Source organism: Nerophis ophidion, linkage group LG07 (assembly GCF_033978795.1).
Source record: "Nerophis ophidion isolate RoL-2023_Sa linkage group LG07, RoL_Noph_v1.0, whole genome shotgun sequence".
Taxonomy (NCBI): Eukaryota; Metazoa; Chordata; class Actinopteri; order Syngnathiformes; family Syngnathidae; genus Nerophis; species Nerophis ophidion.
Genome location: NC_084617.1, coordinates 69,327,936 through 69,342,179, shown reverse-complemented (window position 1 = coordinate 69,342,179; position 14,244 = coordinate 69,327,936). Strand labels below are relative to the sequence as shown.

The 14,244-nt window shown below is 41.6% G+C and overlaps 1 protein-coding gene across 2 annotated transcripts in view; it reads right to left on the bottom strand.

Annotated features, from left to right (window-relative positions):
- The window catches only part of LOC133556752 (citron rho-interacting kinase), a 152,570-nt gene extending 144,069 nt beyond the window's left edge, over positions 1–8,501 (bottom strand). For both annotated transcript variants that reach the window (XM_061906997.1, XM_061906998.1), the window contains exon 1: positions 8,327–8,501. The gene's annotated coding sequence lies outside the window, so the exon portion shown is untranslated. The remainder of the gene's footprint in view (positions 1–8,326) is intronic.
- Positions 8,502–14,244: the final 5,743 nt, after the last annotated feature.

Sequence of the window (14,244 nt, the reverse complement as noted above, 5' to 3'; positions counted from 1 at the left end):
TCAGTGATGTACCCCCTGTGCACATTTTTTTTAATTCAAGTACCCCCTAATCAGAGCAAAGCATTTTTGGTTGAAAAAGAGAGGTAAAGAAGTAAAATACAAAATGAAAATAAAAATTAGCTGCGTAATAGGAAATTAAATAGTGTATGTCCTTCGCTATGTGGTAGGTTCCTGCGGACGTTATCTCCTTTTGTTGTTGACTATTTTTTTCACACGGTGTTGATCTGGAAATGTTTGCCTCGGCATTTTGATGGTGTGGCACCGAATGGAGATGTTGACATGCGGAGAAAGCACTCTTCATTCTCTAGGGCAGTGGTTCTCAACCTTTTTTCAGTGATGTACCCCCTGTGAACATTTTTTTTAATTCAAGTACCTCCTAATCAGAGCAAAGCATTTTTGGTTGAAAAAGAGAGATAAAAGAAGTAAAATACAAAAATTAGCTGCGTAATAGGGAATTAAATAGTGTATGTCCTTCGCTATGTGGTAGGTTCCTGCGGACGTTACCTCCTTTTGTTGTTGACTATTTTTTTCTCACACGGTGTTGATCTGGAAATGTTTGCCTCTGCATTTTGATGGTGTGGCACCGAATGGAGATGTTGACATACGGAGAAAGCACTCTTCATTCTCTAGGGCAGTGGTTCTCAACCTTTTTTCAGTGATGTACCCCCTGTGAACATTTTTTTTAATTCAAGTACCCCCTAATCAGAGCAAAGCATTTTTGGTTGAAAAAGAGAGATAAAAGAAGTAAAATACAAAAATTAGCTGCGTAATAGGAAATTAAATAGTGTATGTCCTTCGCTATGTGGTAGGTTCCTGCGGACGTTACCTCCTTTTGTTGTTGACTATTTTTTTCACACGGTGTTGATCTGGAAATGTTTGCCTCGGCATTTTGATGGTGTGGCACCGAATGGAGATGTTGACATGCGGAGAAAGCACTCTTCATTCTCTAGAGCAGTGGTTCTCAACCTTTTTTTCAGTGATGTACCCCCTGTGAACATTTTTTTAAATTTAAGTACCCCCTAATAAGAGCAAAGCATTTTTGGTTGAAAAAAAGAGAGGTAAAGAAGTAAAATACAAAATGAAAATAAAAATTTGCTGCATAATAGGAAATTAAATAGTGTATGTCCTTCGCTATGTGGTAGGTTCCTGCGGACATTATCTCCTTTTGTTGTTGACTATTTTTTTCACACGGTGTTGATCTGGAAATGTTTGCCTCGGCATTTTTGATGGTGTGGCACCGAATGGAGATGTTGACATACGGAGAAAGCACTCTTCATTCTCTAGAGCAGTGGTTCTCAACCTTTTTTTCAGTGATGTACCCCCTGTGAACATTTTTTTAAATTCAAGTACCCCCTAATCAGAGCAAAGCATTTTTGGTTGAAAAAGAGAGATAAAAGAAGTAAAATACAAAAATTAGCTGCGTAATAGGAAATTAAATAGTGTATGTCCTTCGCTATGTGGTAGGTTCCTGCGGACGTTATCTCCTTTTGTTGTTGACTATTTTTTTCACACGGTGTTGATCTGGAAATGTTTGCCTCGGCATTTTGATGGTGTGGCACCGAATGGAGATGTTGACATCCGGAGAAAGCACTCTTCATTCTCTAGAGCAGTGGTTCTCAACCTTTTTTTCAGTGATGTACCCCCTGTGAACATTTTTTTTAATTCAAGTACCCCCTAATCAGAGCAAAGCATTTTTGGTTGAAAAAGGGAGATAAAAGAAGTAAAATACAAAAATTAGCTGCGTAATAGGAAATTAAATAGTGTATGTCCTTCGCTATGTGGTAGGTTCCTGCGGACGTTACCTCCTTTTGTTGTTGACTATTTTTTTCACACGGTGTTGATCTGGAAATGTTTGCCTCGGCATTTTGATGGTGTGGCACCGAATGGAGATGTTGACATGCGGAGAAAGCACTCTTCATTCTCTAGAGCAGTGGTTCTCAACCTTTTTTCAGTGATGTACCCCCTGTGAACATTTTTTTTAATTCAAGTACCCCCTAATCAGAGCAAAGCATTTTTGGTTGAAAAAGAGAGATAAAAGAAGTAAAATACAAAAATTAGCTGCGTAATAGGAAATTAAATAGTGTATGTCCTTCGCTATGTGGTAGGTTCCTGTGGACGTTATCTCCTTTTGTTGTTGACTATTTTTTCATACGGTGTTGATCTGGAAATGTTTGCCTCGGCATTTTGATGGTGTGGCACCAAATGGAGATGTTGACATGCGGAGAAAGCACTCTTCATTCTCTAGAGCAGTGGTTCTCAACCTTTTTTTCAGTGATGTACCCCCTGTGCACATTTTTTTTAATTCAAGTACCCCCTAATCAGAGCAAAGCATTTTTGGTTGAAAAAGAGAGGTAAAGAAGTAAAATACAAAATGAAAATAAAAATTAGCTGCGTAATAGGAAATTAAATAGTGTATGTCCTTCGCTATGTGGTAGGTTCCTGTGGACGTTATCTCCTTTTGTTGTTGACTATTTTTTTCACACTGTGTTGATCTGGAAATGTTTGCCTCGGCATTTTGATGGTGTGGCACCGAATGGAGATGTTGACATACGGAGAACGCACTCTTCATTCTCTAGGACAGTGGTTCTCAACCTTTTTTTCAGTGATGTACCCCATGTGAACATTTTTTTAATTCAAGTACCCCCTAATAAGAGCAAAGCGTTTTTGGTTGAAAAAAAGAGAGGTAAAGAAGTAAAATACAAAATGAAAATAAAAATTTGCTGCATAATAGGAAATTAAATAGTGTATGTCCTTCGCTATGTGGTAGGTTCCTGCGGACGTTATCTCCTTTTGTTGTTGACTATTTTTTTCACACGGTGTTGATCTGGAAATGTTTGCCTCGGCATTTTGATGGTGTGGCACCGAATGGAGATGTTGACATGCGGAGAAAGCACTCTTCATTCTCTAGAGCAGTGGTTCTCAACCTTTTTTTCAGTGATGTACCCCCTGTGAACATTTTTTTAAATTCAAGTACCCCCTAATCAGAGCAAAGCATTTTTGGTTGAAAAATAGAGATAAAAGAAGTAAAATACAAAAATTAGCTGCGTAATAGGAAATTAAATAGTGTATGTCCTTCGCTATGTGGTAGGTTCCTGCGGACATTATCTCCTTTTGTTGTTTACTATTTTTTTCACACGGTGTTGATCTGGAAATGTTTGCCTCGGCATTTTTGATGGTGTGGCACCGAATGGGGATGTTTAGTTTAGTTTATTAAGGATCCCCATTAGTCTACACCGCAGTGGAGACTATTCTTCCTGGGGTCCAAGGCAAAAAACATCACACAACCACAGAACAAACGATTAAAATGCAGTACAACATGAACCAATGATAAATTGTCATAATACAAAAATAGCAACAACAAAGAAACAAAAAATACTAATGAATGTTGTTACATAATAATTTTCATACCAAAGATAAAAATCGCAATATAAAAATAGATATACTGTATACATTTTTGCAAAAATAAAACAAAGGAACCAATGGCCTAAAATATACCCTCTAACATTTGACAACCAAACAATTAAACAAGGCGACACGGTAAAGAATCTGGGTATTATCTTCGACCCAATTCTCTCCTTTGAGGCACACATTAAAAGCGTTACTAAAACGGCCTTCTTTCATCTCCGTAATATTGCTAAAATTTGCTCCATTCTGTCCACTAAAAACGCTGAGATCAGTATCCATGCGTTTGTTACGTCTCGTCTCGACTACTGTAACGTATTATTTTCGGGTCTCCCCATGTCTAGCATTAAAAGATTACAGTTGGTACAAAATGCGGCTGCTAGACTTTTGACAAGAACAAGAAAGTTTGATCACATTACGCCTGTACTGGCTCACCTGCACTGGCTTCCTGTGCACTTAAGATGTGACTTTAAGGTTTTACTACTTACGTATAAAATACTACACGGTCTAGCTCCATCCTATCTTGCCGATTGTATTGTACCATATGTCCCGGCAAGAAATGTGCGTTCAAAGGACTCCGGCTTATTAGTGATTCCCAAACCCCAAAAAAAGTCTGCGGGCTATAGAGCGTTTTCCGTTCGGGCTCCAGTACTCTGGAATGCCCTCCCGGTAAAAGTTCGAGATGCCACCTCAGTAGAAGCATTTAAGTCTCACCTTAAAACTCATTTGTATACTCTAGCCTTTAAATAGACTCCCTTTTTAGACCAGTTGATCTGCCGTTTCTTTTCTTTTTCTTCTATGTCCCACTCTCCCTTGTGGAGGGGGTCCGGTCCGATCCGGTGGCCATGTACTGCTTGCCTGTGTATCGGCTGGGGACATCTCTGCGCTGCTGATCCGCCTCCGCTTGGGATGGTTTCCTGCTGGCTCCGCTATGAACGGGACTCTCGCTGCTGTGTTGGATCCGCTTTGGACTGGACTCTCGCGACTGTGTTGGATCCATTATGGATTGAACTTTCACAGTATCATGTTAGACCCGCTCGACATCCATTGCTTTCCTCCTCTCCAAGGTTCTCATAGTCATCATTGTCACCGACGTCCCACTGGGTGTGAGTTTTCTTTGCCCTTATGTGGGCCTACCGAGGATGTCGTAGTGGTTTGTGCAGCCCTTTGAGACACTAGTGATTTAGGGCTATATAAGTAAACATTGATTGATTGATTGACATTAGTGTACCAAAGACAAACAATAAGTGACGAAAAAGTATCATCCATCCATTTTCTGCTGCTTATCCCATAATCAATAAAATACTCAATAGTCAATAAAAAACAGTCATGACATTAGGTACAATCTAAAATAATCTCTTTACGCAATACTTCTCCTTTTAGTTTATTCTTAAAGCCCACTATGCTGGTGATTGATAGCAGATATTGTGGAAGTCGATTCCAGTAAGTGATTGCCCGATACATTACAGTCTTTTTCAAAACATCGCTTTTGGGTTTAAGACGTGTGAGAGCACCTCTTAGGGCTAGCCTGGTACTGTAGTTGTGACTGTCACTGGCAAGCAAGAGCTGGGAATACAGATATGAGGGTTTATGGTGTGTATAGATCATTTTTAAAAATAGAATCAAACTACAAGCCAGTCTTTCATCAACTTTTAACCATGACAAATCATGATGCATGATCTCAATGCCAGTCCTAAATAAGCAATGGAGAGCTAGTCTGGCCGCTCTGTTTTGGGTAAGCTGGATTTTATGTTGACATACGGAGAAAGCACTCTTCATTCTCTAGGGCAGTGGTTCTCAACCTTTTTTTCAGTGATGTACCCCGTGAACATTTTTTTAATTCAAGTACCCCCTAATCAAAGCATTTTTGGTTGAAAAAAAGAGATAAAGAAGTAAAATACAGCACTATGTCATCAGTTTCTGATTTATTAAATTGTATATCACTGCAAAATATTGCTCATTTGTAGTGGTCTTTCTTGAACTATTTGGAAAAAATATATATAAAAATAAATAAATATCCATCCATTTTCTACCGCTTATTCCCTTAAATAAAAACTTGTTGAAAAATAAACAAGTTATTCAGTTATAAATAAAGATTTCTACACATAGAAGTAATCACCAACTTAAAGTGCCCTCTTTGGGGATTGTAATAGAGATCCATGAACTTCATTTTAAACATTTCTTCACAAAAAAAGAAATCTTTAACATCAATATTTATGGAACATGTCCACAAAAAATCTAGCTGTCAACACTGAATATTGCATTGTTGCATTTCTTTTCACAGTTTATGAACTTACATTCATATTTTGTTGAAGTTTTTATCCATAAATATATCTAGTGAAGTGAAGTGTATTTATATAGCGCTTTTCTCAAAGTGACTCAAAGCGCTATATATCAAAGTTACATTTTTAAACCAGTGTGGGTTTCACTGGGAGCAGGTGGGTGAAGTGTCTTGCCCAAGGACACAACGGCAGTGAAGTGAAGTGAATTATATTTATATAGCGCTTTTCTCTAGTGACTCAAAGCGCTTTTAATAGTGAAACCCAATATCTAAGTTACATTTAAACCAGTGTGGGTGGCACTGGGAGCAGGTGGGTAAAGTGCCTTGCCCAAGAACACAACGGCAGGGAAGTGAATTATATTTATATAGCGCTTTTCTCTAGTGACTCAAAGCGCTTTACATAGCGAAACCCAATATCTAAGTTACATTTAAACCAGTGTGGGTGGCACTGGGAGCAGGTGGGTAAAGTGTCTTGCTCAAGGACACAACGGCAGTGAAGTGAAGTGAAGTGAATTATATTAATATAGCGCTTTTCTCTAGTGACTCAAAGCGCTTTACATAGTGAAACCCAATATCTAAGTTACATTTAAACCAGTGTGGGTGGCACTGGGAGCAGGTGGGTAAAGTGTCTTGCCCAAGGACACAACGGCAGTGAAGTGAAGTGAATTATATTTGTATAGCACTTTTCTCTAGTGACTCAAAGTGCTTTTAATAGTGAAACCCAATATCTGAGTTACCTTTAAACCAGTGTGGGTGGCACTGGGAGCAGGTGGGTAAAGTGTCTTGCCCAAGGACACAACGGCAGTGAAGTGAAGTTAATTATATTTATATAGCGCTTTTCTCTAGTGACTCAAAGCGCTTTACATAGTGAAACCCAATATCTAAGTTACATTTAAACCAGTGTGGGTGGCACTGGGAGCAGGTGGGTAAAGTGTCTTGCCCAAGGACACAACGGCAGTGAAGTGAAGTGAATTATATTTATATAGCGCTTTTCTCTAGTGACTCAAAGCGCTTTACATAGTGAAATCCAATATCTAAGTTACATTTAAACCAGTGTGGGTGGCACTGGGAGCAGGTGGGTAAAGTGTCTTGCCCAAGGACACAACGGCAGTGAAGTGAAGTGAATTATATTTATATAGCGCTTTTCTCTAGTGACTCAAACCGCTTTACATAGTGAAACCCAATATCTAAGTTACATTTAAACCAGTGTGGGTGGCACTGGGAGCAGGTGGGTAAAGTGTCTTGCCCAAGGACACAACGGCAGTGAAGTGAAGTGAATTATATTTATATAGCACTTTTCTCTAGTGACTCAAAGTGCTTTTAATAGTGAAACCCAATATCTAAGTTACCTTTAAACCAGTGTGGGTGGCACTGGGAGTAGGTGGGTAAAGTGTCTTGCCCAAGGACACAACGGCAGTGAAGTGAAGTTAATTATATTTATATAGCGCTTTTCTCTAGTGACTCAAAGCGCTTTACATAGTGAAACCCAATATCTAAGTTACATTTAAACCAGTGTGGGTGGCACTGGGAGCAGGTGGGTAAAGTGTCTTGCCCAAGGACACAACGGCAGTGAAGTGAAGTGAATTATATTTATATAGCGCTTTTCTCTAGTGACTCAAAGCGCTCTACATGGTGAAACCCAATATCTAAGTTACATTTAAACCAGTGTGGGTAGCACTGGGAGCAGGTGGGTGAAGTGCCTTGCCCAAGGACACAACGGCAGTGAAGTGAAGTGAATTATATTTATATAGCACTTTTCTCTAGTGACTCAAAGTGCTTTTAATAGTGAAACCCAATATCTAAGTTACCTTTAAACCAGTGTGGGTGGCACTGGGAGCAGGTGGGTAAAGTGTCTTGCCCAAGGACACAACGGCAGTGAAGTGAAGTGAATTATATTTATATAGCGCTTTTCTCTAGTGACTCAAAGCGCTTTACATAGTGAAACCCAATATCTAAGTTACATTTAAACCAGTGTGGGTGGCACTGGGAGCAGGTGGGTAAAGTGTCTTGCCCAAGGACACAACGGCAGTGACTAGGATGGCGGAAGCGGCAATCGAACCTGCAACCCTCAAGTTGCTGGCACGGCCGCTCTACCAACCGAGCTAGACCGCCCCACAGTGACTAGGATGGCAGAAGCGGGGATCGAACCTGCAACCCTCAAGTTGCTGGCACGGCCGCTCTACCCACCGAGGATTTTTGAACTGTTGCTATTTTTAGAATATTTTTTAAAAATCTCACGTACCCCTTGGCATACCTTCAAGTACCCCCAGGGGTACGCGTCCCCCCGTTTGAGAACCACTGCCATAAACAACCACAGTTGCATGCGTGCAATGCCGTGACTGACTGACTCTTTTCAACTTGGATGAAGAGTCCACATCAACTTCCACAGACAAATATACTGCAAAATGAACCTGACAGTGTGGAGGGGGTGATGGTAAAATGTGCAAAAAAAAAAAAAAGGATCTGTATTGTGATCTTCAGACCACATAACAGTGCTACTGCACAACAACACGATGTGGTCATGAATCGCAGCTGTCAATCACTCACATCCTCCATACCGCACACTGGCATGCAAAACAAGACTTCTGAGCTCCATAAAATAAGCTGTAAAAAAAAAAAAAAAAAAAATAGCTCAGCACTTACTCCTTTCCCTTAAACACGGCACCTCCTGGTCCGGTACGCACATTCGTGTGGGGTGTCTGTGAGGAGCCACCAGCCAGACTGAGAGCGTCGCTGCTTGGTCAAATTTGTGGGTGTCATCCTTACAGGGGGAGAGGGATGAAGAGCAGGAGGAGAGAGCGAGCACGACCCGCGACTGCCGCTGCTTCCAGAGAGATGGAGAGGAGATGGAGCAGATCTGCGATCACTCTCTCTCGCCCACCCACCTCTTCTCAAGTCTTCGCTTGGTCTCCATGCTGCAGCAGATGTCACTCATCTCATTTATGCATGCGGCTTGAAACGCAACCAGCCGCCAGCTCCCAGTAGTTGGGGGGGTACTGCAATTCAGCCATCGATCCTGTACCAAGTAAATAGGGACCAGTATTGTTCGCTTTTTACTGGACATTTTGCAAGATCATTGGATGATTTTGGGATTTCGCCTTAAATGTATTGCCCAAAGACACGACAACTTTCCTTTGCCCCAGGTTGGATTATTTCGCTGTCGTACTCAACAACAAAAAAATTGAGTCAGCAATGCATATAGGATTCTTAGTATGGGCGCTTAATTCAAACTGACTAGTTTGTTATGAGACGTGTGGCCGTACAATGACCGAGAAAGTATACTAAAAAAACCGGGGCAACATTTTCACCGATAAAACAAATCACACAAAAATTGAGGCGTACGAAAAGCTGTGATGTCATCTTTTCTGTGATAACAATATACAACTTAAGGAGATCTTCGGTTTATGTGCTGTGTTGGGATGTAGCATGTTGTGACATATCGTGTTAAGATGTATCGTGTTACGATGTATCGTGTTACGATGTATCGTATTACGACGTATTGTGTTACAATGTATTGAGTAACTACGTATCGTGGTATGACCTATTCTGTTACATATGTTACAATTAAATGTGTTATGACGATGCATGTTACAATGAAACAAAACGTGTTGTGATGAAAAGTGTTACGAAACGTGTTGTGACGAAACGTGTTGTGACGAAACGTGTTGCGACGAAATGTGTTGCGACGAAATGTATTGCGACGAAACGTGTTGCGACGAAACGTGTTGCGGCAAAACGTGTTACGTCGAAACGTGTTGTGACGAAATGGGTTGCGTCAAAACGTGTTGCGTCAAAACGTGTTGCGTCAAAACGTGTTATGACGAAACGTGTTGCGTCAAAACGTGTTATGACGAAACGTGTTGCGACAAAACGTGTTGCGGCGAAACGTGTTACGTCGAAACGTGTTGTGACGAAACGTGTTGCGTCAAAACGTGTTGCGTCAAAACGTGTTATGACGAAACGTGTTGCGTCAAAACGTGTTATGACGAAACGTGTTGCGACAAAACGTGTTGCGACAAAACGTGTTGCGACAAAACATGTTGCGTCAAAAAGTGTTACGACGAAACGTGTTGCGACAAAACGTGTTACGACAAAACGTTTTGAAACAAAACGTGTTGAAACAAAACGTGTTGCGACGAAACGTGTTACGACAAAACGTGTTACAACAAAACGTGTGGTGACGAAACGTGTTGCAACGAAACGTGTTGCAACAAAACGTGTTGCGACAAAACGTGTTACGACGAAAAGTGTTACGACAAAACGTGTTCTGACGAAACGTATTACGACAAAACGTGTTGCGACAAAACGTGTTGCGACAAAACGTGTTGCGACGAAACGTGTTGCGACAAAACGTGTTGCGACAAAACGTGTTGCGGCGAAACGTGTTGTGACGAAACGGGTTGCGTCAAAACGTGTTGCATCAAAACGTGTTGCGTCAAAACGTGTTATGACGAAACGTGTTGCGTCAAAACGTGTTATGATGAAACGTGTTGCGACAAAATATGTTGCGACAAAACATGTTGCGTCAAAAAGTGTTACGACGAAACGTGTTGCGACAAAACGTGTTACGAAAAAAGGTTTTGAAACAAAACGTGTTGAAACAAAAATTGTTGCGACGAAACGTGTTACGACAAAACGTGTTACAACAAAACGTGTGGTGACGAAACGTGTTGCAACGAAACGTGTTGCAACAAAACGTGTTGCGACAAAACGTGTTACGACGAAAAGTGTTACGACAAAACGTGTTGTGACGAAACGTATTACGACAAAACGTGTTGCGACAAAACGTGTTGCGACAAAACGTGTTGCGACAAAACGTGTTGCGACGAAACGTGTTGCGACAAAACGTGTTGCGACAAAACGTGTTGCGACGATACGTGTTGCGACGATACGTGTTGCCACAAAATGTGTTGCGCCAAAACGTATTGCGACAAAACGTGTTGCGTCAAAACGTGTTGCGACGAAACGTGTTGCGACAAAATGTGTTGTGACGATATGTGTTGCCACAAAATGTGTTGCGACAAAACGTATTGCGACAAAACGTGTTGCGTCAAAACGTGTTGCGACAAAACGTGTTACGACAAAATGTGTTGAAACAAAACATGTTACGAAACGTGTTGCGACGAAACGTGTTGCGACAAAGCGTGTTGCGACGAAACGTGTTGCGACGAAACGTGTTGCGACAAAATGTGTTGCGACAAAACGTGTTGCGACAAAACGTGTTGCGACAAAACGTGTTGCGACAAAACGTGTTGCGTCAAAACGTGTTCCGACAAAACATGTTGCGACAAAACGTGTTGCGCCCAATGTACGGAAGAATTCTGGTTGTGCTTACCGACCTCGAAGCAATTTTGTATAGTACATGGTATAATGATAAGTGTGACCAGAAGATGGCAGTCACACATAAGAGATACGTGTAGACTACAATATGACGACAGTAAATAACACCAAAACTTTCAATGTTCCATTGAAAATAAAGAACAGATCACACGGCGCACAAAAATCTTTTAAAAAGGTTTTAGTACGACTTTTAAGCTGCACCGCTTTATGGATTGTCGGCCCATTACAGCTCCCGTAGTCAGAGATACCAGTGTTACTATGGTGTGTGTATAAGGACCGCAAAATGGCACCCATTAGCAGACATATCTGCCGTTTTGTTTTACAATACTATGCAAAAGCAACTTTTCTTACCTCCTGGTACCTGCTGATCTGTTTTTGGGATCTGCATAAATCCTGAAAATTTGCGCACATCCGCCGTTGTAGATTTGGGGTCTGAAATGCCAAAAGATTTGAATGAAAGGCAATAGTAGTTTTTGCTTTTGTTTACTGTATTTTACATTGTTGACTGTATCCTGCTGGTGCGTAATAAAACGAAATAACTAATCAAATCCAATCCAATCCACTTTATTTGTATAGCACATTTAAACAACAAATGTTTCCAAAGTGCTGCACAACAATATTAAAAACAATATTCAAATATCCTTAGCTCCACCAATGACTGAATAAAAAAAATAAAACCAATATAAAAATAATAAAAAATAAATTAATTAATTAAAAATATGATTATGTCAAAGTTTGCTGTTGACGAACCCCAAGATGCAGAGAAGGAGGCAGGGATTGAGTAAGGAAACATGGTTTAATAAAACACTAAGACAAAACCAAACAAAAATGGGAACAACAAAAAGCACGCACGAGGCCGATAAACTAAAAGAGCTAGCATGGGAGCTAGAAAACAAAAGGAGCTTAGCATGGAAGCTGGCAAAAACAAAAGGGCCTAGCGTGGAAGCTAGCGGGTTAGCGAGCAGGAAAACAGAAGTCGTTACGTGTAGTACAAAGACAAATTGAAAGCAGGGAACAAAAGACAGTAAGCTACAAACTGCTCCCGAAATACAGCTTACCGCTACGCTGCAATGACACGACAGGAGCGACAAAACAGAAGTGACAATAATCCAGCACTGACTGGATGGGAAGACAGGTCTAAATAGGAGCGGGCTGATTGACACCAGGTGTGGCCAAAACAGAAAAAGAAGAAAACCAAAACAAAGACCAGACCAGCGGGTGGGTGGGTGCTCCGTGTGGATCCATACAGGATGGACTTCAGCAGGGAACCTCTTTTTTTTGGAGCTCTGGGCAGACATGGCTGATGTGAAGGGGGAGGGACTGTAGGGGGAAAGGGGGGGTGAGAGGGGAGGGAGCGGGGCATGGGGAGGGGGGTTGTTCAGCGCCGTCTTCGTTAAGTCGGGATGATCCCGTCGCTCCTAAGGCCTCGCTTCAGTTCCAAGTCCTCCAGCTTCTTCCACAGCTCCTCGCGCTCCTTCTCCTTCTCCTTCTTCTTCCAAAAGACATGCACCTGGGGATAGGTTGATTGGCAACACTAAATTGGTCCTAGTGTGTGAATGTGAGTGTGAATGTTGTCTGTCTATCTGTGTTGGCCCTGCGATGAGGTGGCGACTTGTCCAGGGTGTACCCTGCCTTCCGCCCGATTGTAGCTGAGATAGGCGCCAGCGGCCCCCGCGACCCCTAAAGTAAATAAGCGGTAGGAAATGGATGGATGTGTGAATGTGAGTGTGAATGTCGTCTGTCTATCTGTGTTGGCCCTGCGATGAGGTGGCGACTTGTCCAGGGTGTACCCTGCCTTCGCCCGATTGTAGCTGAGATAGGCGCCAGCGGCCCCCGCAACCCCTAAAGGGAATCAGCGGTAGAAAATGGATGGATGTGTGAATGTGAGTGTGAATGTCGTCTGTCTATCTGTGTTGGCCCTGCGATGAGGTGGCGACTTGTCCAGGGTGTACCCTACTTTCCGCCCGATTGTAGCTGAGATAGGCGCCAGCGCCCCCCGCGACCCCTACAGGGAATAAGCGGTAGGAAATGGATGGATGTGTGAATGTGAGTGTGAATGTCGTCTGTCTATCTGTGTTGGCCCTGCGATGAGGGGGCGACTTGTCCAGGGTATACCCTGCCTTCCGCCCGATTGTAGCTGAGATAGGCGCCAGCGCCCCCCGCGACCCCGAAAGGGAATAAGCGGTAGAAAATGGATGGATGGATGATTGACACCAGGTGTGGCCAAGTGCCAATCAGCTGCAGCTGAGGGGACACAGCACTCAGGGAGAAAGACAGGAAACAGACAAAATAAGAGCGCTGACAGGAACTAAAGACAGGAAATAATACACACACACAGACGAAAAACTAAAACACAAACAAACTGTCAGGGGCAAGCCTGACAGATTAAAAACGATTTTAAAGGGTAAAACCAATTAAAACAATAAACAGAAATCAAAATAAAAAAAATACAAAAAAAAACTTATATTTTGTTGGTATTGTTACATTGTCCTATGTTGTTGTATTTGTACAGTATATTTTTCAATTGTTTGCATATAAGTACTCTATATATCTGGCCATGTGTTTATATATATATTTTACACTGTTTGAATCCAAAATTCAAAATTCAGTAAATACACACTTTTACACAATTCTTGTTTTTAAAAATCATAAAAGACATACATTATTTCACATAAGGAAAATAATGGCTAGATTAAATCTTTAAGGGCCCAAAGTAATGTATATACTCAGTCACATACTAATAAATAGGACAGTGCAGCCTAGGTAAAGTTGATCATTTTGCTGTGGTGTGTTCCAAATAAGCTCACAATAATTTTCTCAGTGTTTACATGCTTGATGCAGTTTTCTTTAACACATTTGGAATAAACTAAACCAGGACCACCGTGACCCACTCAAGGATACAGTAACTGCAACTGTGGAAACACTGCCACCCGATGGCAACTATTGACAAACATACACTGTACAATATACAGTACAGTATAGTCCATCCATCCATTTTCTACAGCCTGTCCGTCTCGGGGTCAGGGGGTGCTGGAGCCTATCCCAGCTTCACTCGGGTGGAGTACTTTAATGGCCATTTGGAGGCTAGTAAAGACTGTTACATAAAAGAGTATTTAGATAATTTTTAGTGTTTTAAAGGTTTGTCTAACGATAACTAAGGACAATGACAAAGTGTACTCAATGTCTATAACAGGGGTCACCAACAAGGTGCCCGCGGGCAC